This window comes from Lissotriton vulgaris, chromosome 4_1, assembly GCF_964263255.1.
Source record: "Lissotriton vulgaris chromosome 4_1, aLisVul1.2, whole genome shotgun sequence".
Taxonomy (NCBI): domain Eukaryota; kingdom Metazoa; phylum Chordata; class Amphibia; order Caudata; family Salamandridae; genus Lissotriton; species Lissotriton vulgaris.
The window spans coordinates 2,065,454,312-2,065,480,118 of NC_141691.1; the positions used below are offsets into that span (position 1 = coordinate 2,065,454,312).

At 49.8% G+C, this 25,807-nt stretch overlaps 1 long non-coding RNA gene across 1 annotated transcript; it reads left to right on the plus strand.

Annotated features, from left to right (window-relative positions):
- The first annotated feature begins 12,178 nt into the window (after window positions 1-12,178).
- Window positions 12,179-22,686, plus strand: LOC147724994 (uncharacterized). Its single transcript, XR_015309949.1, has 2 exons — window positions 12,179-12,398; window positions 20,911-22,686. It is a non-coding gene; the product is annotated as an uncharacterized LOC147724994 (long non-coding RNA).
- The last annotated feature ends 3,121 nt before the right edge of the window (window positions 22,687-25,807 follow it).

The following is a 25,807-nucleotide window of genomic DNA, read 5'->3' on the forward strand; positions in this document are numbered from 1 at the left end:
ATGAATGGTTTGGAGTAGTCCGGACTCTTGAGGATAGGCGCCGTGCACATGGCCTGCTTTAGGTCATCGAATGCTTTTTGACAGCTCGCTGTCCACTGAACCTTTTTTGGCATTTTCTTACTTGTCAGTTCATTTAATGGTGTCACGATGGAACCATAGTTCCTGACAAACTTCCTGTAGTAACCAGTCAGGCCCAAGAAAGCTCGAACCTGAGTCTGGGTGGTTGGAGGAGCCCAGTCCCTGATTGACTGTATCTTGCTCTCCAGTGGCTGAACCTGACCTCCACCTACAAGGTGGCCCAGGTATACAACCTGTGTCTGCCCTATCTGGCACTTGGTGGCCTTGATAGTGAGGCCTGCTGCTTGCAGCGCCTCCAATGTCTTCCGCAGGTGGACCAGGTGATCCTCCCAGGTGGAGCTAAAGACAGCAATATCGTCAAGATACGCCGCACAGAAGTCATCCAGCCCAGTAAGGACGTGATTCACCAACCGTTGGAAGGTGGCAGGTGCATTTTTCAGACCAAAGGGCATCACCACGAACTGATAATGCCCACCAGGGGTTGAAAATGCGGTTTTAGGCTTGGCGTCCTCAGCTAACCTGATTTGCCAATACCCAGCTGTCAGGTCAAACGTACTTAAGTAGTTGGCCGAGGCCAGCCTATCAATAAGCTCGTCTGCCCTTGGTATTGGGTGGGCGTCAGTCTTAGTGACTGCATTGAGACCCCTGTAGTCTACGCAGAACCTCATCTCTCTCTTACCACCCTGGGTGTGAGGTTTCGGCACTAGAACTACGGGACTAGCCCAAGGGCTATCCGAGGGTTCAATGACTCCCAGCTCCAACATTTTCTGCACTTCACTTTTGATGCAGTCTCTGACGTGATCAGGCTGCCTGTAGATTTTACTCTTTACGGGCAAGCTGTCACCAGTGTCGACCTCATGGGTGCACCAATCGGTCTGACTGGGTGTCAGAGAGAACAGATGTCGGAACGACTGAAGAACCTGTTTACAGTCGCTCTGTTGATGTTCGGAGAGGCTGCCACAAAAGACAACACCATCTACCGAGCCATCGTCAGGATTCTGAGAGAGCAGGTCGGGGAGAGGGTCACTCTCCTCTTCCTGTCCCTCATCTAGGGCCATGAGCAAACTCATGTCCTTCCTGTCGACATATGCTTTTAGCCTGTTGACATGAAGCACCCTGTGGGGGCTCCGGGGAGTTCCCAGGTCGACCAGGTAGGTGACCTCTCCCTTTTTCTCCAGGATGGTGTGGGGCCCGGACCATTTGTCCTTGAGTGCTGCTGGGGCCACTGGCTCCAACACCCACACCTTCTGTCCGGGCTGGTAAACAGTCAAGACAGCCTTTTGGTCATGCCAAGTTTTTTGGAGTTCTTGGCTGGCCTTAAGGTTTTCGGATGCCTTCTCCATGTACTCAGCCATCCGCGAGCGGAGGCCGAGCACATAGTCCACTATGTTGGTTGCCGGCTTTTTGAGAGGTCTCTCCCATCCTTCCTTCACCAAACACAGGGGTCCTCTTACAGGATGCCCGTACAAAAGTTCAAAAGGGCTGTAGCCAACCCCCTTCTGTGGGACTTCTCTGTAGGCGAACAAGAGGCAGGGGATCAGGACGTCCCATCTACGCCGAAGCTTTTCCGGTAGTCCATGAATCATCCCTTTTAGGGTCCTGTTGAATCTCTCAACAAGCCCATTGCATTGTGGATGATAGGGTGTAGTGAACTTGTAGTTGACACCACATTCCTTCCACATAGCAGTTAAGTAGCTCGACATAAAGTTTGCACCTCTGTCGGAGACGACCTCCTTAGGGAAGCCCACTCTGGAGAATACTCCAACTAGGGCTCTTGCCACAACAGGTGCTGTAGTGGTCCTAAGGGGAATAGCTTCAGGGTACCTGGTGGCATGATCCACTACCACCAGTATAAACTTGTGCCCTGATGCTGTTGGTGGTTCCATGGGACCGACGATGTCGATCCCCACCCGTTCAAAGGGCTCCCCCACCACAGGCATTGGTATAAGGGGGGCCTTTGTCGTGCCACCTGACTTACCACTGGCTTGGCAAGTGACACAGGAGCGGCAAAACTCCTTGGTATCTTCGTTCATGTGAGGCCAGTGAAAGTGCGAGACAAGCCTGTCCCACGTTTTCGTCTGGCCTAAGTGACCTGCTAAGGGAATCTCGTGGGCCAAGGTAAGTAGGAAACCACGCTGAGACAAGGGGACGACCAGCCTCCTGGTCATGCCAGGCTTGGGGTCTCTTGACTCAGTGTACAGGAGTCCATCTTCCCAGTATACCTTGTGGGTACCTGTGGCGTTCCCAGCAGCCTCAGCAGCAGCCTGCTGTCTGAGGGGTTCAAGAGAAGGGCAGTCTAACTGGTCCTTCCCCAGGTCTTCCCTTGAGGGTCCCCCTGAGCCCAAGAATTCAACTTGATCAAGTTCGAACTCCCGAGGCTCAGTTTCCCTCAATTCCTGTAGGTCAGCCTCCTCTGAGACTTGATCCTCGACCTGGGGCAAGGGGGAAGGCGCAGCCTTAACCCTACTGCTCTTTTTCTTGGGAGGTGTCTGGTCCGTTGTTCCAGGATCCAGCACCTGTTCAGTGGGGCATTTCCTGACCTGTGACCTAGTCACAGCGAACACATGTGCTGGCAAACCTAACATTTCCATGTGAGTCCGGTGCTCCACTTCTGACCATTGTGACGACTCCAAATCATTGCCCAACAAACAATCCACTGGGAGGTCTGGACTAACTACAACCTTCTTTTGGCCAGTTACCCCTCCCCAGGAGAAAGCTACAATTGCCATACTGTGATTGGTAGTGACATTGCTTGCATTGGTCACCAGGAATTCTGTACCTGGCATGATCTGTCCAGGGTCCACAAAGTTAGGCGTCACCATGGTGACGCTGGCACAAGTGTCCCTATAGGCCTGAGCCATCTTTCCATTTATGAAAGGCGTCTGTCTGTATTTGCCCAAGGTATTGGGGCTTACGTCAGGGGACACGTCCACGTCCCCTGTACTGACAAGGACAGCCTGAGTGAGCGTGCCAACTAAGTTGTCACGCCCCTCAGAACCCAGGGTTAACCCTACTAAACCCTTGGGAGGCGCACTACCACTGCTGTCTGTACTAGGGGGCACAGGTGCCTTAGGGGCTGCAGTGGCAGGAGTCTGCCCTCCTCCTTTCTTGGTGCACTCACTAAACCAGTGAGATTTACTTTTACAGTACTGGCACCATCGTTTGGATTGGCCTTCTTTCTTCTTTTGGGGAGCCTGACCCCCACCCTCTTTGGGTTGTTGGGGACCTGTCGGAGACTTCTGGTCATTTTGTTCCCCTTTAGAATCTTTACCCTTCTGGTCTGCTTTCTTCTGCCCACCTTGATTCTGGCCCTGGTTCTGTTTAACTCTCGTACGAACCCATTTGTCCGCCTTCTGCCCCAATTCTTGAGGAGAGGTCAGATCCGAGTCGACAAGATGCTGATGCAACAACTGGTTCTGACAATTGTTTAAAATTTGTTCTCTCATCATCAAATTGTACAATCCTTTGTAATCAGTAACCTTACTGCCCAGCAACCAGCCCTCAAAAGCCTTAGTGGCACAATCGACAAAATCAGACCAATCTTGAGACTGCGTCTTCTGGGTATCCCTGAACAGCACCCTGTACTGCTCAGTGGTTAGGCCGAACCCTTCAACGAGTGTATTCTTCAAGACTTGGTAATTGTTAGCGTCCTCTACCCTTGTGGTGAGGAGCTTGTCTCTTCCTTTACCTTCAAAGGAGAGCCACAAGATAGCTGCCCACTGACTCTGGGGAACACCTTGCACAGTGCAGGCCCTCTCCAAAGCAGTAATCCATTTGTGGATGTCGTCCCCTTGTTTAAAGGGGGGCACTATCTTCCCAAGGTGTTTCGTATCGAAACTCTTTTCCCTATTACTAGGTACATTGCTGCCACCAGTGGGGATTGCCCCACTTAACTGTTGCTCTCTAGCAAAAGCAAGCTTTTCCTTGGCCAGGGCAAGTTCTTCCCTTTCGATCCGCAGATTAGCTGCCCTTTCCTTCGCTTCGTACACTCTCCTCTGAGGGGACGTCATCCCTCTTTGAGAAGAGTTGTGAGAGCCGTTGGTATGAAGGGATCTGCCAGAGCCTCTTGATAGAGATCTGGCTCGTCCATTCCCCATGTTAAGCGGAACCGACAGTAGCGCCGGGGTTCCCCCAGTGCCACTATCGTGTCTGCTTAAGTTGGACCGTGTTAGTCTGACGACTTCTACCTGTCCCTTATCTGCCTCGTCCCCTGAGAGATCCTCATCCTCATCCTCCTCCACATCCTCGTTCTCGGTTGCGAGGTGAATGAGGTCAGGATCGTCCCGGGTTCCCTCGAGGGGAGGCATGTCTCCTTCTGGATTAGAAGAGCTACGAAGTTTCTCAGCTCTCCTGGCATCATAAGTCTCCAAGAGACCAATCAGAAAGGCCGTTGTGGGGTTAGACCCCTGCTGAATCTTCCGGGAGTGACACAATCGTCTTAACTCCTTGAAGCTCAGCACAGTATATCCTGAAGGGATGACCTGTGGAGGGTCAACTGACACAAGGGGAGACTCAGGGTTTCCTCCTTGGCCCGACATACTGTTTCTAGTGTGGTGTAAGTGATGCACCTACCTACACTATGTGTTTACCTACTTTTCCCTTGCTAAGAGCTGTAGCCAAGGTGTGCTAAGCCTTGAGGAGCTACAACAGCTGGTTCAGTAGAACTCAGAGTATTCTAAGCTTTAGTTATATGTACTAACAGTACTTGTGCGATCTTTCAACAAGATATTCTTAGGATACGTGTGGTAAAACAACAGCAAGCTCAAATCCCACCGCTGCCACCAATGTGAGAAGTTGGCCCGATATGCAACGGTCGCTATTCTAGCGACCGCTATGTATCGTTCCAACGACCCTTATGGTGTTTGGTTGTAAGTCAACCTATAGACCAGCTATCCTAGTAGCGTGGATACGAGCAGTCTAAGGCTAAAGACTCGAGAGGGCGTGTTAAGCCAGCTGTTTACCACACATGTACCCCTTGAACACCCAGTGAAAGGACACCACACAAGTGTTATGAAAATAAACAGTATATTTATTAAGAATCACAACAGGCCTGTACTCTTTATGAGGACAGGGTACTAAGCACAAACCAAATCTCTTTAGTAAATACTTCAAGTGCACAATTAAAACAAGTGTCCGAGGACACGGAAAGATTAAGGTCTCGGGTGGACCCGATAAGGCAAGTCGGAAGCGAGGGACTCGGGACCCTAGAGTAAGGAGGCTATGCAGGCACCGAAATGCCGAGTTACCTAGCCACGAGGGCTGCGGCTGCACAAGTCTTACAGGCGTCGGGGTCTTCGCTGACGAGCCAGGAGCCGGAAGAAAAGGAGTTGCTGGCCGGCGACCAGTGCTGAATAGTTCGTAGAGATCCAAGCCTGGATCGGAGATTGAAGAAACCTGAAAGCAGAGGGGACCAAGTTCGTACTACTAGCCAGTAGTCAGAGGGTACCAGGAAGGCACCGGTTGGCCGTCACCTCGACCAGGTGAGTGGGCGACGCTAGGCTCTGCAGTCTCTCGGACCAGGAGGCGTTGTCGGCGACCACGGTGGAGGTGCGAGCTGTCCCACGACGGATGTCGCTGTCGGCGTCTGGAGTGGACCAGGAGGGTCCGGGGTGCTTCTCGGAAAGATGGAAGCAAGGGCCAGTCTGGAGCAACCAGACCGGCAGTGTTGATTCTCGGATGTCGTCACAGAAGGACACGAGCCAGCGGCTAGTGACCAGACAACGTGCTGAGCAGCGAGCAGAAGGGCCCCACGCAGATCGTGGAGATGCTGGGAGACTGCACTTCGGTGCTGGAGCGGCTCAGGGTCGGGGCTTCTCGGACCCCAGAGCACTCACCAGAGAGTTACCTCGATGGTCGTGCTGGTTTTTAAGAGCGTGCAGGTTCTGATGATGGCCGGTCCCTCGAGGTCTCGTCGCACCCACAGATCACAGCTGAGCTGATGACGTGGGTAGAGGTCAGAGGTGCCAGGGAAGCCGGTTCTCGTCGAGCTGGGCCGTCGGATTCCTTGAGGAAGGACTTACAGCAAACCGCAGAGTTCTTAGATGGTGCCCGCTGATGCAGGGTGACTACTCCTTAGCCACAAGGGAGAAATCTTGAGAAGAGTCTTGAAGGTCCTTTCGTAGAAAGTAGTTCTTGATTCAAAGATGATCTAATTTGGAAGGGTCCCCGCTCCGGCCTTTATCCTAAAGAAAGGGGTGGGTACATGACTAGGTCCTGCCCTAAGGGTGGGACCAGGAAGGGGGGTAGTTACACCCCTCTCCCCCTGCCGGGCTTTCCCCAGGCCAGGGCTGTCGCCCCTGGAACTGGTTCTAACCGGCAGATGCGTAGTGAGCACCGGGGTGCCACTCCGCAGTCACCTTCGCGCAAAAGCCCTACCTACCCAGAATACACAAACCCTGTCTGGGACGGTGCGAACACCGCCCTCGACAGGAAACCCTTTGTCCAGGCGCTCCTCGCTGGAAGGACTCCCAGCAGCAGGAGGTCAGACTCGTGTCTGTGGTGGCAGCATCCATTTTGTGGAGCTGAGGCTTCAGTTAACTTTAACCGGGGTTCACAGTTACGTACATGTCGTGTCCCTCTAGAAGGGTGGAATGCTAACCTCATCGCCAGAATTGGTGAGAGGGCAGCACCCCGATTCGTATGACCCCTTACTCGACATGCCTTGATAACGCGACGCCGGAGTTACCGATATGGTACGCGTTATCATGGAACAGCCATTGGGTCTTGATTCCACAAGCTGCAACCGGGCTCGGCTCGGGCCTGAACCTAGCTCACACGAGCCCACGCACTCTGCCTTCAGGATTGTTAAGGCCTGCCATAGGAGTGACTGATAGGAACTCGGGTGTCCATTGTATGGTTAGATATAGAGCTACTATACCTAAAGCGAAGGGTGATTACACGACTTCGCCCCAGCTGTCATGCAGCCAGTTGTGTCAGATTTAGGAGGCCAGCCAGGGGTGGCATAATACATGCTGCAGCCCCTGGCGGCCCTGGGTACACCTATGCCCTGGGTTACAGGGTCTGATAAGGTGGCCCAGTACCAATTGGTAAATGCACCTAGGGCACATATCGTAATTTAGAGAGAGAACAGCCAGGCTGTGGGTCTGATTGGCAGGCCCACAGCCAGAGAAAGTCGTAAACCAGTGAAACAAAAGCAAAAAATCTGGGTGATCATAGGATTGCAGACCCTACTCTCCTACACTAGAGTATTGAACAGCCTATGAAAAAAACCAATGAAAAACATTCCAAAGGCGGAGAAGTCATATCCCTCCTCCCCCAGGCCTCTATTCACCAGGCGCCCTCCTCCAGAGTTTTCTATTCAAAACAATGCATCCACCATCCGTTTACCAGCAGGCCACGGCCCCGAACTGTGTCCCAACTCCCTGGGTACAGGAGCCCTAAACATGGCAACAACATCCAAATATCCCATTTAGCACAGAACAAATAATAAATAAACAGGGGTGGCAATGGTTGGGAGTCCAAAACAATCTAAAGGAAAAGTGGAGAATTTAGAGCAATGAAAAAGGTGGCTTAAAATGCTGGACAATCTACAAACATTGCAAGTACCAAGAATTTAGCAAAGCAATTAATCATATCAGAACACCACATAAATACAGGGGGGTCTATGTGATCAGCCCCACAGTGGCAGGACCAGTATCTGCAGTTTTACTGCAGCCAGTACAAACCAGAATGCTGCAGGTGAGTGTTGCCTATAAAATCTATTTTCCTGACCTACTTTTCCCAATTTCATCACAAGCAGCAAAGCCAACTACCTCTTTGGCAGTATCCACATTCCCACCGAGTGCAAGTGATGTGAGATTAAACTAAAAAGTGTGCGGGCCACTAGAGGCTTGAGCCAGATGCCTGGCTCTGGTGCTGCACGAGGGGCCCTTGAGAAAAAATAATCCAAGCTTTCATGTGGCTCCTGGTTGTCGACAACACTGTAAACTAAAGCACCACAAATTAAACGTATTAATAACATTAACCTTTGATGTAAACTATGAGAGAGCACAAGATGCTCATCCAGTGGCTGAATGAGCAATGTAAAATCAGAAAACCTAGAATTTTTTCCAAGCTTCTCCGCTTGACCAATTAGTTAAGAGTGCTTGTGTCTGAAGCGTGAAGCTTGAAAATTTAGTTTGGTGTGTGTGCAAATCCTGCATTGCCAATCCCTGGTGAGTTGCCCTGCTACTGCTGAAACAGTGACAATGGCGGTACCATTGGGTGAGGTGGACTGGCCTCAATGGTCCTGTGACCTCAGTGACAGTTACTGTTGCTCTAGGGAGTGCTGCTTCGTGGGATTACCCAGAAGACTGGAGATTAACTTCAGTATGGATTGTAGTGGACAGGCCTTCAAGGTTAACCCAAACCTCCACTGCTAGGATCCACCTTCTAGTGCTAGGAGAGCAGGGCTTCTAAGGTCCAGTGAAGCCATCTAAATTCTAGCATAGAAATGTGCTCCCTCCCGAGAATGGTCTGGTCATGAAGGCTTAACCATGATTCCTCAGTTCCAAATTCAACAGCTCTGGCCGTAGTGCCACATCCTCTCTCCTACTGAACACCATATTGCCCCACAGAGAAACTTGCAGTGCTTTCAGCTACAAACCAATTGTGCCCTGCTATAAACACCTGGATGCGACTCAATTCAAATTATGCACTAGACAAGAGTAAGTAATATGCAGCCTGAAAAAAAAGTAACAACATCCTTGAAAAAGCAAACCCTCGTAGTGAATGCAAGATTACGTAACGCGTGTCAAATATAAGCAGGAACAACATGGTAAACTTGACTCTTTAACATTATTCAGAAATCAATAAGTAGTTGTGCCTGATAAGTTAAGTACATGACAGCAGTATGGTTTATAAAGACCTCATTCCTGAAAACAGAGCAAGGGTATACATTTTATAAACTAAAGTAAGCAAAAAAGTAGACACATATTGTATTAAAAGTTTACCACTCCACACATAAACAAAGTTTAGGAGTACCTCCAGGAATGGTGCACTTCCCCACCCGGAGGAAAACAATACTTTTCAAACAACAAGAGCACAAAACAAAAGTAGCGCTTCACTGGCAAACTCTGTAAAGTGGTGCTAATGTGTTTGGGTGTGAATTAAACCAATGTGGCCACTTTGCGATCACTCTGGCTCGTTCCATTTAATTATTTATTTACATTTCTAACTTTTTTTTTCCTTTCTATCTCGAGGCTGAACTTTGGAATTCAAAAATGTTAGAAAGACATTTCCAGCAAAAATGTTGCTTTATTTATCCATTTCATAGGGGGAAGAATGAAGGAAGATACAGGGTAAGAGTCGGTGTTTTTATTAAGTGAGGAGCGAGACAAAGAGGGAATAAGGGGGAGTGATCAAGCAGGTAAGAAGGAAAAAACAGTCAGTCCTTGTCCTTATCTGCCTACCCGTCCTCGAACGGCCAGGGAGGGCAGAGTCTTATCTACAGGCCTTAGTTATTGCTGACTTTCTAGGACGCATTTTTTAAATAAAAAGGAGGGGGTGAAAGAGAGATATGTCCATTTGAAGGACATGGGAAGTTTAGGATTAGCACTGTCGTGTCGTGGGTGTGATTGTTGGTTGACTGTACTAAGGAGCACTAGGGAGGAGAGCTGTTTGCACCAGGCCGCGTTATGGCCATTTATTGCAGTATTATACCTCTACTTGTGCTTTGTACGCTTTTGTAACCTGCACGCATATCACTTTTTCCTCCTGTAATGTGCCGATTGCTACCTCATGTATTTTGGTTGCTCACTGTTGTCACTTTTGATTTATATAACTTAACGTTTGCTTTTGTAATTTGTTCACTTGTAATTTTCTCCCCATGTATCATTACTGTTCCTATTGTGACGCGCTCTGACACCTTCGGGTAAAGTCCACGCTGTATAAAATCGCATAAAATAAATAAATGCCTTGGGGTAGACTATAACGAACAGGCCCCGGGCCAGGGGTTAGCATAGGCCCAACCACAGTCAGCAATAAGGGTTAATGCCCTGTTCAGGGGCCGCTCTGCCTGTTACCCTTATTTCAGGCTGCTATCTTGGTAACTCGGCCCGCTTCAGGGTTAATTGGGGCCAACGGGGCCAACCACAGCTTCTCCCCCGGGGAGGGGCGGCCACTGGGCTCCCGCTTTGCTCCTCGGGGGCCCCGCTCTTCCCCCTGGCCTCCCGCCCGCCTCCCCGGGGAGTTACCTTGTTCTTCAGCTCCCACGGGAGCCCTTGCGGGGTCTTTCTTCTCCTGTGGCGGTGGGTCAAGGTGTTCCCCAAGGCTCTATACTTGCACCCACATTGTTCAATCTCTACTTAGAACCACTGGGAAACCTCCTAAGCAAATCCGGGATTCACTATCATCTCTATGCAGATGACACTCAACTCTACCTCAAGGTTGCCTCCACTCATGACCTCTCCATCCTAAGCTCCACTCTCGACTCCATTCAAAACTGGATGTCATCTCATCAATTGATTCTGAATCCCTCCAAAACTGAATTCCTCCTCTTCTCCTCCTCACTCTCTCCTCCCCCGGTTCAATCATGGATGGATCAGATGAATCTACTCAACAATAAACCCATCATTGTCGAAAGCACAAAATCCCTTGGTGTCATTCTAGACAAAAAACTCAATCTAACTCCCCACATCAATTCTATTGCAAAATCTGCTCGCTACCAACTGCGCCTTCTTTGGGGAATCCGTCGCTTCTTCCCGGAGCAGGACCTTATAACCCTGGTGCAATCGCTGGTCCTCTCCAGACTAGACTACTGCAATTCTCTTTTTACTGGCCTCCCCAAATCTCACCTGTCCCCACTTAAGTCTGTCTTCCATTCAGCAGCTCGTTTCATTTATGGGGCCAAAAGAAGCGATCACATCACACCGATGTTATCCACCCTCCGCTGGCTTCCCTTCGAGGCTAGAGCTATCTACAAGACCGCTTGTATCATCCACAAAGCCTTGCACTCCTCCTCTCCCCGCTACCTGGCGAATAAACTGAAACTCTCTGGAGGCTCTAGACCTTCACGCAATGCGGAGAATCTACTGCTTGAACCTCCCACTTTCAAGAAGGAAAGAACAATGGCCCAATCCTTTTCAGGCAACGCAGTGAGAATCTGGAACTCGTTTCCGCCTCAGCTCCGGACCACCGCCTCCTCCCAGGCCTTCAAAAGGGACCTCAAAGTTCTCCTCCTCCAGAGATACCTCCAAAAGTAATTCACGTCCTCTTGCTATTTGGAGGAAGACTTCCCACTCCTGATATTTTCTACTTTCCATGACCATGGAAGTGCCTTCCCAGTGTTTGTCCTGTGGTTGGAGTGTCTGCCTTTTTGCAGTATTCTCCATGTACTTGTGTTCGGTGCCCTTTTGTAACATGCACACACCACTTTGCCCTTGTAACACACGGTTGCTACCTCTCACATGTTTTTACCTTTGATACTTGCACAAGTGCCACCTTGCCTACGTAACGCTTGTTCTTGTGCCTAGCACTTATTGCAGTATTATACCTCAAATTATACTCTGTTTTCTCTTATAATTACACACTTGTCCTCTTGTGCACTTTTGACTACCGCGTGTATTTTTGGTTGCTCACAATTTTTACTACCTCAAGTATTTTGTTTGCTCACAATTGTCACTTTTACCTTTACTACCTCATGTATTTTTGGTTGCTCACAATTTGTACTACCTCATGTATTTTGTTTGCTCACAATTGTCACTATTACCTTATGTAAGTAACGTATGCTTTTGTAATCTGCTCTTTTGTAATGTTTCTCATTATGTTTAATTTCTGTTCCTAATGTGAAGCGCTCTGACGCCTTCGGGTAAAGTCCGCGCTATATAAAAATGCATAAATAAATAAATAAATTCCCTTGCTGGGGCGGGCTCTCTTTCCCCTCACAGCCCTCCGACAGCGTTGTTTACTGCTCCTTGACCTTCGGTGACTTCTAAGGTCCCGACACCAATCAGCAGACTGGCGCGATGGGGCCCGGCCACAGCGGCCAATCGCGAGGCAGGCCAGGTGGGCGCGTCAGCCTGAGCCAATGGCTGCGCGGCAGGGGGCGGGGGCGCGGCCAATGACGAGGCCGGGCGCCCCGTCACGTGAGGCGAGTGTTCCTGCCTCCCGGGGCCTAGTGCGGCCTGTTGTGTGACGCGGCGGCCCTCTCCCAGCTCCGAGGGCTCCCGGGCCGGGTCGATCAGCAGTGGGGGCCTCAACAGACCTACGCCGGGCCGCGGATGCCTCCAGGCGGCGCGGGGCAGCGCCAGTAGTCCCCGGGCCGCGTGGTGAAGATCAGCAGCGCTTCAGGGGCTCCCAGAGGACCGGGGCTGCAGCGAGCGGTGAGTGGGGGAGGACAGCGCTTCAAAGGGGCGGCGCTTTCAGGACACACACAGCGCTTGATGGGTCAGCGCTCGGCCAGTATAGCGCTCAGGGACACCCTGTGCCTGGAGGCACAACAATGGTCTCTGGAGCCCCAGCAGGTCTGCAAATTACAGCGCTTCTCAGGGGGCACAGCAGGAGAGCACTTGAGGGGCAATTTAGGCAGTTCAGGACCACAGCTGCGACAGGGCAGTCCAGGGGGTACAGCGCCTAGAGGTATTGGAGCGCTTAGAAGGCAGTTCAGTTCAGGACCACACAGGGGGCACCGGCTGAGCAGGGGAGCGCGAGATAGGTAGAGCACTGGTACCTGGTTGATTCCCAGTAGTCCTTCTTAGCACAGGTAGGTGTTCTTCTCGGCGCTTGATGGTTCCTGCGCCCTTGTGAAGCAGTTTCTCAAGGGGGGGAGGGGGGATGAGTTGGTGGCTCGGGCCCTGACAGTAAGTGGAGGTAGGTTTATTATTAAACCTCTGTGTTTGATCCTTTGTTTTATAAACACATTGACTACTGGAGTGTGAGCAGGCATCTTACCTGTCTAGTCTGTGGTAATTATTTCCGTGTGGTGGGAGTGGGGAGCCTTGGAGCTCTAAGCCACCAGTTATCTTTTGTGCATCAGCCCAGGACAGGAACAAGTTTCTGGTATTAAGGCCAGGGGCGGACATGATCATTTTGCTGAGACCAGACGCCGTTGGGTGGGACAATGGAGGAGGTTCCTTGCTCTTCTCAGCACTTTCTTGCTTCGAGAGAATCCGAGCCACCGTGGGGGTAGGTAATAAGCAGTGTGGACAGCCCACATGGTGCCATTAAATAACAAATTAATTGCATAGAAAAGCAGAGTCACAAGCCCAGATTTCATGGCGTGCGTGCTCTCTGTGGGGCAGAGAGCCTGTCTGAATCATCGTTGTATAACCAAAAGAAATTGACCTGTCACTTGAAAGCAGCTGTGGAAGAAATGACTTTACTGGGAGAGCATTATTTGCTTAGTTTAGCGCTACTAAGTGCTACGTGTATGTGCACCAGTGTTTAATGCTTGCCGGGATGCATTTCTATTACTAATATGCGCTACATTAACAAGAGATGCGTGGCACTTAGCAGGTCTGTCTTTGTCTCAGTCATCCTGCAGGTAATGTTCACCTGCTTAATGTACAACTTCTAAGCACCTGTGGGGCTCCGTGCACCTCTGATCAGTCTCTGCTGTTACCTCAGAGCCCCTGCCCTCCAGTATGCCATAAAGCCCTCTGCAGCCTCTTATCCACCTTCAGCTACAGTGCTCCTTGAGTCCCCTGCAGCCTTAGTGCACCTCAAGTCAAGTCAAGTCAGAGAATTTGTATAGCGCACTACATACCCGGAGGGTCTCAAGGCGCTTAGGGAGGGGAGGAGGATTACTTGTCAAATATCCACGTTTTAAGTTGCTTTCTGAATGCTAGGTGGTTCTGGGTAAGGCGAAGGTAAGTGGGGAGTGAGTTCCATGTCTTAGCAGCCAGGTGAGAGAAGGATCTGCCTCCCATGGTGGTCTTGTTGATGCGAGGAACAGTGGCGAGGGCCTGGTTGGAGGAACGTAGTTGGCGGGAGGGGGTGTAGAAGGACAGTCGTGAGTTGAGGCATTCTGGTCCGATGTCGTAGAGTGATTTGTGTGCGTGGGTTAGCAGTCGGAAAGTGATCCTCTTATTGACGGGTAGCCAGTGGAGGTCTTTCAGGTGAGCAGAGATGTGTTCGTTGCGCGGGATGTCTAATATGATCCTGGCTGATGCGTTTTGGATTCGTTGTAGTTTCTTCTGGAGTTTAGCGGTAGTACCTGCGTAGAGGGTGTTTCCGTAGTCCAGTCGACTCGTGACCAGGGCATGGGTGACAGTTTTTCTGGTTTCGGTGGGGATCCAGCGAAATGTTTTTTTGAGCATGCGAAGAATGTTGAAACAGGATGAGGATACGGCGTTGACTTGTCTGTTCATTGAAAGTGAGGCATCCAGGATGACGCCCAGGTTCCGTGCGTGGTCTGTTGGGATGGGTGCTTTTCCAAGGGCTTCTGGCCACCAGGAGTCGTCCCAAGCGGAGGGGGAGGAACCTAAGATGAGGACTTCTGTTTTATCCGAGTTCAGTTTCAGACGGCTGTGTTTCATCCATTCGGCAACTTCTTTCATTCCTTCGTGTAGGTTAGTCTTGGCGGTGCTGGGGTCATTGGTGAGAGAAAGGATTAGTTGCGTGTCATCCGCGTAAGAGATGATGTTGAGGTTGTGTTGGCGGGCGATGGCCGCGAGGGGGCTCATGTATACGTTGAAGAGGGTGGGACTGAGTGAGGATCCTTGTGGTACGCCACAGATGACTTCAGTGGCCTCAGACTTGAATGGTGGGAGGCGGACTCTCTGGGTTCTTCCGGTGAGGAACGAGGTGATCCATTCAAGTGCTTTTCCTTGTATTCCGATGTTTCTGAGGCGTTGTAAAAGGGTGCTGTGGCAGACTGTGTCGAATGCTGCAGAGAGGTCGAGGAGGATGAGGGCGACTGTGTCTCCATTGTCCAGTAGAGTTCGAATGTCGTCTGTTGCTGCGATGAGGGCGGTCTCAGTGCTGTGTTTTGCTCGGACGCCAGATTGTGAGGAGTCGAGGGATTTGTTGGCTTCGAGGAAGGCGGCGAGCTGGTTGTTGACAGCTTTCTCGATTACTTTGGCCGGGAATGGAAGGAGCGAAATGGGGCGGTAATTTTTGAGTTCGGTGGGGTCCGCTGTGGGTTTTTTCAGAAGGGCGGTGAGTTCAGCGTGTTTCCGGGAAGGCGGCGGAGTAGAAGGAGCAGTTGATGACGTCTCGGAGGTGCGGTGCTATGACGGAGTCTGCTTTGTTGAAGATGTGGTGTGGACATGGGTCTGTGGGGGATCCTGAGTTGATGGAGTTCATCAGGCGGATGGTGTCCTCAGTGGAGATTGGGTTCCAGTCGTTAAGGGTGTTCAAGGGGGGAGAATGTTCAGCATATGGTCGGGTGGGTTGGTCTCCGGGTTGGTTGTCGAAGCTGTTGTGGATGTCTGCAATTTTGTTGTGGAAGAATGAGGCTAGGGAGTCGCAGAGGGCTTGAGAGGGGGTAATGTTGTTGGAGTTGGCCGAGGGATTGGTAAATTCCTTGACGATGTTGAAAAGTTCCTTGCTGTTGTGGGCGTTGTTGTCAAGTCGATCCTTGAATGCTGTTTTCTTGGCCTTTCGGATTAGTTGGTGGTGTGTGCGGGTGGCGTTTTTGAAGGCGTCCTTGGTGCTGGTGGTTGGGTCTTTTTTCCAGGCCTTTTCAAGGGAGCGGCAGAGTTTCTTGGACTTCTTAAGATCCTCGTTGAACCATGAGGCTTTCTTGCTGCCAAGTTTGCTTTGACGTTTTTTCAGTGGTGCTAAGGTGTCGGCGGTGTTGGATAACCATAGGGTGAAGTTGGCGGCGGCTTGGTCTGGGTTAGAAGAGTGGGCTGGGGTGTTTAGAAGGAGCGATGAGGAGATCTGGTCGATGGTGATTTTGTTCCAGTTTCTTTGCAGAGTTGGTTGGAGGTGGTTGCTGTGTTTTGGCTTGTTGTAGGTGAAGTGAACGCAGCTGTGGTCAGTCCAGAGGAGATCCGTAGTGTGGCTGAAGGAGACATGATTGCTGGAGGTGAAGATGGGGTCGAGTGTGTGACCTGCGATGTGGGTGGGGGAAGTGACCAGTTGTTTAAGTCCGAGGTTGGCGAGGTTGTCCAAGAGGGTGGTGGTGTTGCGGTCGTTGATCTTTTCAAGGTGAAAGTTGAGGTCTCCCAGAGGATGTAGTCTTTGGAGGGGAGCGCGTGTGGAGTGATGAAGTCCGTGATGTCTTCACTGAATTTTGCGCGGGGTCCTGGTGGTCTGTAGAGGAGGGTGCCTCTGAGTGTGGTCTTGGGGTCGATGTGGATCTGGAAGTGAAGGTGTTCAGAGTTGGCGAGATTGACGTCAGAGCTGGTTGAGATGCGGATTGATTTTTTATGGACGATAGCGATTCCTCCTCCTGTGTGGCCGGTACGGTCCTTGCGTGTGATCTTATAATCTTCGGGGATGGCAATGGTGATGTCTGGGGCGGAGGAAGTGTTCATCCATGTTTCTGTTAGGAAGGCGACGTCTGGGGAGATGGTGTCTAGTAGATTCCATAGGTCAATGGCGTGCCTGTGGACCGATCGGGTGTTGAGAAGGATGCATTGTAGGTGGTTGGGGTCGTGGATCTGTGGTGTGGTCGTAGCGGAGGTGTAGTCGGTGCCGATGAATTTGCAGGAGTAGCAAGAGAAAGGTCCATGGGTGTGTCCAGGCGCGGCTTGGACGCAGTTGGGTGAACGGCCGGGGTTAAGGGCTAGGAGGGTGGCGGCATCGTAGGTAATGCGGGAGGGCTGGGCAGCACGGAGACCAGGGGGTCTGGCGCTGGGCGCGGTCCAGGCGCGGACGGGCGTAGACGGACTTACCTTCGGCGCGGCTGGGGCGCGGTCGCTGCGCGTGAACGCTGCACGCGGGAGCTACTGTCATATATGGAGAGTGGAGGGGGAGGGGCGAGGGCGGCTCAGCTGGGAGGCGGGTCGGGCACACGAGGACCACAACAACAAAACAAAATGGAGGCGGAGGGGGGAGCAGAGCGGAGCGCTATTGGCAAACGCGCAAACAATGTTATGAACAACAAGCACAATGAAATAATTTGAGCGCTAATGAGGCAAAGCGGTAAACAAGCAGGCGAAATAAAATGCAGCTTAATGAAGTGAATCTGAGCAAAGCTCTGAGCAAACCTCTGAGCTCTCTGCTGCCTCAGTGCTCCTCTGAGCTCCCCACAGCCTGACTGCACCTCTGAACCCCCTGCGGACTCAATGCTCTTCAGAGCCTCCTTCAGCGCTCCTCTGAGCTCCTGCAACCTCAGTGGTCCTTTGGACTCCTGCAGCCTCATTGCTCTTCTGAGTTCCTTGGAGCCTCTGTTCTCCCATGAGCCTCTGCAGCCTCGGTGCTCCTCTGAGCTCCCTGCAGCCTCACTGCTCCTCTGAGCTCCCTGCTGCCTCTGTTCTCCCATGAGCCTCTGCAGCCTCAGTGCTCCTCTGAGCTCCCTGCAGCCTCACTGCTCCTCTGAGCTCCCTGCTGCCTCTGTTCTCCCATGAGCCTCTGCAGCGTCAGTGTTCCTCTGAGCCCCAGCAGTGTATGTGCTTCTCTAAGCTCCCTGCAGCCACAGTGCTCCTCTGCCCCCCAGCAGCCTCGGTGCTCCTCTGAGCTCCCTGCAGCCTCACTGCAGCCTCACTGCTCCTCTGAGCTCCCTACTGCCTCTGTTCTCCCTTGAGCCTCTGCAGCCTCAGTGTTCCTCTGAGCCCCAGCAGTGTATGTGCTTCTATAAGCTCTCTGCAGCCACAGTGCTCCTCTGCCCCCCAGCAGCCTCAGTGCTCCTCTGAGGTCCCTGCAGCCTCAGTTTGGATGGGTGCGTTTCGGGGAAGACGCGTTTGTTGTTGGCTACAGCCCCATTGGCATTCATAGACCGGGGGCAGGTATCTCACTTATGTCCCGGATGTTTGCTGATGGGATATCGAATGTACATGCTGGGGCTATATGCTTTGGTTCTTGAGTATGCCTGCTGGGCTCCGGTGGGGGCAGTGGGTGTCCTCCCCTGATTTAATGTACCGTTGTCTGCTTTAATTGATACAATCAATAAAATAAAGTTATTTACAAAAAACAACTCACCATCAGTTGTGTTTCAAATTGTAAGTCCATGGACATGAAATTTGGGTTCCACATATCCGCCCCATTGGAAATTAGACTATAATAAGGCAATCCAAATGTTAAACTATAGGAGCAATAGGCCTTGCAGAAATGAAAAATGAATTTAAGTGTATTTTACTATCAGTAGATTAAAAACGTAAAAGTGCATGTCCTATTTTTTTAAATGGAATACACCCCACCCCGCTCATGGGCTGGTTATCAGTTGTAAAGTGCCATGATTCCTAAAGCCAGCAAAAACGAAGTCGGAAAAAACAGGTCAGAAGGCAAAAAGTCAGGAGAAACCACGAAAGGATATTGACTCTAACAATCTGCAAAAAGCAACGTTTCTTATGGATAAGGCTAAGCATGTTCAATCTGAACAGGGAAAGCTTTGCTGCTATGGATCGCCCTTAGGGTTTTTACAGTTATTGTTGAGAAATTGATATATGCTTTTGCCTTTAAAGTTAAGAACATGATTGTAAGTATCCATTTCCATGTCAATTTTAGTATCCACAACACATAAATTCCATTGTGACTGATAAGTGTAAAGTAGCGACACAGGCCATGAGATTGCTCAGGTCAGCGGTTGTGTGATAGCAGCACATGCTCATGAGGTTGCACAGGTCAGCGGTTGCGTGATAGCAGCACAGGCCATGAGATTGCTCATGTCAGTGGTTGTGTGATAGCAGCACAGGCTCATGAGATTGCACAGGTCAGCAGTTGTGTGATAGTGGCAGAGGCTCATGAGATTGCACAGGTCAGCGGTTGTGTGATAGCGGCACAGGCTCATGAGATTACACAGGTCAGCTGTTGTATGATAGCGGCTCAGGCTCATGAGATTGCTCAGGTCAGCGGTTGTATGACAGCAGCAGTTTTTGTTGCAATATCTTCATACAAATAGATATAATGCAAGCCTTGCCATACAAGTCATGCTGTAATTATTTTAACACAAGGGTCATTTCATTTCATTTCACAGCCTCAGTGCTATTTAGAGTTTGTAGGGAGCCCAGAGGAGCACTGAGGCTACAGGGAGCTCAGAGGCGCTCAAAGACTGCAAGAAGCCAAGAGGATTACTGACTGACTGTTGTCTTCTCTTGTCACTTGCTACCAGAAGACACATCCCTGATTCTCTAAAGTACTTGCTTGGCAACAAGAGGATTAGTTACTGAGATAATTGTCACAAAAGAGACCGACAGAGAGAGAGAGAGAGAGAATCATAGCCAAAAAAACATACAGAGGGAAAAAATCTACGAGAGACTGAGACTGTCTTTTAGACTTGTCGGCGGCTTTTGATATGGTCAGCCATACCATCTTGCTGGACCGTATCGCTAAGCTGGGGATCACAGGCCAGGTGCTTAAGTGGCTGGAATCCTTCCTGTCAGGACGAACTCAGAGGGTGCAGCTGGGAGACCAGTTGTCTGGGATTAGTGATGTGACATGGGGTGGGCCCCAGGGGTCGGCACTATCCCCCCTGCTCTTTAATATTTATTTACAACCGCTGGTGAAGGAGCTTATGCGTAGGAATTGCGAAATCTTCAATTACGCAGACGATACCCAGCTATTGGTTCAGCTGGAAGTCACCAAAGAGGCCCAGGAATCAATGAGGAACCTGCTCAGTTTCACTGTCAACTGGATGACTAACAATCTGTTGAAAGTGAATGCTGATAAAACTTTAGGTGCTGGTGATCAGCAACCGAGGGAATCCCTGGGGTGACCTGTATTGGCCCCCAGAGTTAGGAACTACTCCCTCTCCTTGGATGGTGGTAAAAAGCCTGGGTCTGAGGATCGATGCAGACCTCTCGATGGCCCCTCAAGTTTCAGCTGTGGTTGGCTCTTGCACAGGTGTGTTGAGGCAATTACGAAAGCTAGTCCCCATCTTATCAGCCTCCACCCTGCAATCGATCGTATCTGCCACAGTTATCTCAAGACTCGACTATGGCAATTCCTTATATCTCGGCTTGCCACAGAAGCTGTTGAGGAAGCTGCAGGTAGTACAAACGACGCAGCAAGGCTGATCTACCTCCTGCCCAGAAATTCGCACGCAACCCCCCTGCTCCAGAAGCTGCACTGGCTACCGGTGAAATTCAGAGTTCAGTTTAAGTGTCTCTGTGTGGCCCATAAGGCACTCTTTGGGAAAGCCCCAGAGTACATTAAGCAATGTCTGAAGAGATATGTTCCTGGTAGATCTCTGCACTCAGGAAAAACTTTCAATTTGATTCAACCCAGGTTCAAGCTAAAAACCAGAGGAGGTAGGGCCCTGTCTGTGCTTCTCCCGCAATTTTGGAATGAGCTCCCGGCCACTCTGAAGAATCACAGCTACTACCCTTCAGAAAAAAACTGAAAACCCACCTATTCAGAAAGGCAATGACTCCAGCTTAATTGGGGAGACAGCAGAGGGTGTGGGGTAACAGTGTGTTATGTTCTTCTGTTAAGCGCTTAGAGACCGGCGGTGATAGGCGCTATATAAACAATTTATAACATAACATAACTGGTAGAGTAACACATACAGAGAGTGAGGCTGTATCTCAAAACTGGGCTTTTTCTTTGGCAGTGGTGCACTGGACAAACTAGTGCACTAATTAAAATCGAGAAACTATAATTCACATTTATTCTCTGTGACTCCAGAGCTTAATCTCTCTAGGGCAGCCACCATTGCCTTCCTTCTTCTGTGCCTCCCCACTCAAAATTACTCTTTCTCATCCTGCTTCATCGTTTTATAGCCACGTGGCTGAACGCAGCGATTTCCTTTCATTTGTAAAGGTATAAAAATGTGTTTCTCGTTCACAGAATCAAAAGGACCTGCAGCACTTCACCACCAGAAAAGTCTTGCACTGCATCACAAGAAGAAGAATTGTTTCTATGTGCAGAGTCCAAGCAAAGATCCACTTGAAGCCCGGCCCTGTGTACTCATTGTGCAGTTTATTCCGAGGAGAAACACTGACCTAGTGTGAGATAAAGCTTCATACAGAGCTCATCATTATTGCTACTGTGAAGATCCGACCAAGGGATAACCGGTATCTTTACATAAAGTGAAAAGGATTTGGTAAATGTTTTCTATATGTATAATAGATGTTCAGTTCAGACGAGAAATCATATTAGTGTACGTCTGAGAAAAGCTTCACTCAGAGCTCACATCTGTACTTGCATCAGATGATCCATAATGAGGCTGATCCACACAAGTGTACAAAGTGTGTAATTGTTTTCATTCTAATGTAAAATCAGTTCAAACATCAGAATATTCTCAAGAGACACCATACCAGTGTAAGACGTACAAGTAAAGCTTTACTTGCTGAACTTTCTATTGTATTATCAGAGAATGCTTTCAGGGGAGAGCTCTACCAGTGTACAGAATATCGCAAAGTTGTACTGAAGGAACTTTGCTGGTTAGCCATCAAATAGTTAAATCTGAGGATAGGTCACACCAGTGTACAAATTGTGGGAAAGCTTCACTGAACCAAAGAAGATGTTGCGACACCAGAATCCATACTGGCGAGAAACCCTTCCACTGCAGAGAATGTGGAAAAAACTTCAGTCGCAAGCACATCCTAGTGGTGCATCAGAGAACCCATAGTGGTGAGAAACCCTTTAGTTGTACATAGTGTGGAAAAATCTTCAGTAAGAAACAAAAGTTAGTGGTGCATCAGAGAATCCATACTGGCGACAAACCCTTCCACTGCGGAGAATGTGGAAAAAACTTCAATCACAAGCACAACCTAGTGGAGCATCAGAGAATCCATACTGGCGAGTAACCCTTTTCTTGTACAGAGTGTGGAAAAAGCTTCACTTTAAAGAGAAGACAGTCGTCACATCAGAGAATTCATACTAAACCGTATTGGTGCACAGAATGTGGAAAACGCGCCTTTCATCCAAGCACACTGTTCAGACATCAGAGAATCCACACTGGTGAGAAAACCTACCTCTGCGCAGAATGCGGAAAAAGCTCCAGTGAGAAGTGCAACCTAGAGGTGCATCAGAGAATCCACACTGGTGAGAAACCCTTTCTGTGTACAGAGTGTGGGAAACGCTTTACTTTCAAGATGAATCTGTTGAGCCATCACAGTATTCATACTGATTAGAAACCGTATTTGTGCACAGAAGCGAAAAAAGCTTCATTTCGAAGCTGCACCTAGAGGAGCATCAGGGAATTCACACTGGTGAGAAAGCCTACCTCTACTCAGAACGTGGAAAATACCTCTGTGAGAAGTGCTGCCTGGTGGCGCACCAAAGAACCCATACTCCTGAGAAACGCTTTCAGTGTAAAACTGTTTTATAAGCTTCTCTCTAAAGTGTAACCTGTTGAGACATCAGAATATTCATACTAATGACAAACTTTAGCGGCAAACAGAATATGGGAAATTCTTCTATCTGAACAGCACACTGTTAAGACCTCAAATAATCTATTCAAGGGACAAACCATAAAAATGGAAAGAATGTGGGAAAAGTTTCACTCGAAGCATAGGTCTGTTCCAACATGAGAGGATTCATCCTCAATAAAGGCTGATTTAGTGTAGCAAGTGTATGTACACCCTGATATGTTAAATAAAATGTTAAATAAGTAATCTATGCTGCTCCCATATAATTGCCTATATTTTCGAAATTTCAACAGTGTTTTTTGTGTGTGCTTTTCCGTGATGCACAATGCTTAAAATAGAGAATTACTGCACCACAAACTGCTAATATGCTTACTGACGTCCTGGTAAGGTGAGAAACATGGCCATATCTATAAATAATGGATCATTGGCTGACCCTTCGACTGCAAACATTAAGCCAGCTATAAACACTTGTAGAACATTTTGTATATGATCTTTTTTTTTAAATTATTTTTATTGCCATTTCTTTTTAATGACAACCAATCATTGTATATTTTCAATATCAAAACAAACAAAACATATCACTCCAATGCACCACAAACTGCTTATATGCTTAATGACGTACAGGTAGGGTCAGAAACATGGCCACATCTATAAATAATGGATCATTGGCTGACCCTTCGACTGCAAACATTAAGCCAGCTATATACACTTGTAGAACATTTTGTATATGTTCTTTTCTTTTTTTAAATTATTTTTTTGCCATTTTTGTTAATGACAAACAATAATTGTATATGTTAAATATCAAAATAAACAAAACATATCACTGCAATCGACCTTTGACTCAGATGACTTTCAGGCTTACTGTTGCACCCACCTCGCTGACTTCAAGTCAGTTATACAGCGATTCCCAAGACAGGATGTCCCCTCAAGTGATACCGCCTTTTATCGCTACAACTGATCTCCCTCCCATGATCCCACTGTCCTCGTCATCCTCTGTTGGGTACAGGCAACTGCCTTCTTGGCCTCTAATCATCCCAACCCACTAAACTTCTTTGTGACCACCTCCTACACACAATACAATTGTCCCTTCACCCCCCTCAATTTCACCAGACAACCCATTAAAGCGAACAGGGACTCCGCAAGACATTAACGACTCTCTCCCTCGGAACATTACACCACTGCCCCAGACCATCCAGACATTCCTCGAGGCACCTCTCGTACGCGGGATCTCACCACTTAACCTCTACTCTTTTACCAACACTCGGACCTGACTACGCGTTTGGAGAGATAACTCTCCAATTCCGCCTTCTCTCGTATGTACTTCATGAACTGAAATCCCTCTTGTTAGACCTGTCTGGCCTTTTGACGTGGTCCCTCCTCATTATTATTTATTTTGTCCCCTTTTTGCCCCTCATACCCTTAATAATGTTTGTCTACTGACTTTTTGTAGGTGTTGGCCAGGGGGAAAGGTGTTCTTTCTCCCCCTCATAATCTTTTACCTCAGGCCCAGAGGCCTGTTCTGACAGGAAAGTTGGCACCACCTAAAATGGTGGCCACCAACTGCCCTAACTGCCCTAACTGTCACACACAGAACTTGGCCATAGCCTAGCATAGGGCATTCTAGAACCTTCTGGTCCATTCTGGACCACTGAAGGGCAGCCTATATAAGGCGGAATGCGAGGCAGCCATGTTGTCTACCTGAGAGAGTCAGCTGGAGGACAGGCTGTAGCTAAGGGTGGGAAGAGGTTAGACATAGGGTTGACCTCCTAGATAGGGAAGCTGCCTTAGTGTATCACCTCATTATCCCCTTTTGGGTTACTTGTCCTGACCCCGCTGTTAAGGGTTACTGTAGACCCTGGGCGCCTAACTTGCCCCTTGTCCAAACCATATAGGGGAAGTCAAAGGAGAAGGAGACTGCAGTGCTGCGGTGCGCAGTCCTCTGCCCAGTGAGAGGATCTGAACCAAAGAAGACTCCTGAGCCTGTCATCTGTCCAGTAAGGTGGGCTGGGGTCCCAGTGCCTCAAAAGTGCACAGTGACTTTCTACTGAGGGAGCCCCCCTTTGATTCCCGCCATGTTGTCTACCTGAGAGAGTCAGCTGGAGGACAGGCTGTAGCTAAGGGTGGGAAGAGGTTAGACATAGGGTTGACCTCCTAGATAGGGAAGCTGCCTTAGTGTATCACCTCATTATCCCCTTTTGGGTTACTTGTCCTGACCCCGCTGTTAAGGGTTACTGTAGACCCTGGGCGCCTAACTTGCCCCTTGTCCAAACCATATAGGGGAAGTCAAAGGAGAAGGAGACTGCAGTGCTGCGGTGTGCAGTCCTCTGCCCAGTGAGAGGATCTGAACCAAAGAAGACTCCTGAGCCTGTCATCTGTCCAGTAAGGTGGGCTGGGGTCCCAGTGCCTCAAAAGTGCACAGTGACTTTCTACTGAGGGAGCCCCCCTTTGATTCCCTCCTCCCTTCTGAGGATAGGAAGAAAGCTGGTGGCCTGGGTAGCGCTGTACACCCCCTACCTGTGGCAGGACTGCTAGTGAGCCGATCCCTCTCTGAACGCTAAGGTGGTGAAGTGTGGAGGAAAGTCCCATCCCATCTGAGAAGTCCTGAGCGCTTCTGCCGTGATCGGGACCCCGGGGGCGCCTTCCGCGCTGTAATTGCATTGTTGGGAAGCGACCCGGTTGCCAGGGAAGAGCCAGAGCGAGACGCTGCAAAAAGGCGCCTTCGCGCATGCCCAAAGCGGGTTCATCGTCTCCTCAGGAAGGGCCTAGGGTCGGGCAGGTCCGTGAGTAGCGTTTCCTTCCTGAGAGCGGGCGCGAGCGCTTCCGCGCATGACGAAGAGATCAGTGGCCCCGCCGATCATCGTGAGGAGGAGCATCGGAGCGAGTGCTTTAGCGCATGCCCGCGGGAGCAGAGACCCCGCCGAGCAACGTGAGGAGCCGGCTTGGCCGAGTAGGGAGAGGGAATTGAGAGACTCGGCTGCTTTGGGGGCATTGTGAAATCGGCCCTGCTCTCCGCTCGAGCGCCCAGCAGAGGAGCTGGCCCGAGTGAGGAGAGAGCAGGGGAGCTTCCAGGGAGCCTTCGCCCCAGTTAATTGATTGGCCTCCTCGGTGGTGTACTCAGCCCCCCCGCCCCCCACTTTGCTGCTGAACACACAAAAGAACTCAACCACGCGGTGGAAACAAGGAGTAGAAATGCAGGGGGAGTGGCGCTAGTGCCTACAGTGGAGTGAATGAGATACTGGTCAGTCAATCCCTGCTAAACACAGGTTGGGGATTAGCATAAAGAAGCCAGATCTGGCCAATGTAGTTAACTGATTAACTGTACTGTTAATGATAACAAGTAAAATAAGTTAATATTCCTGAAAGAGGAGCTA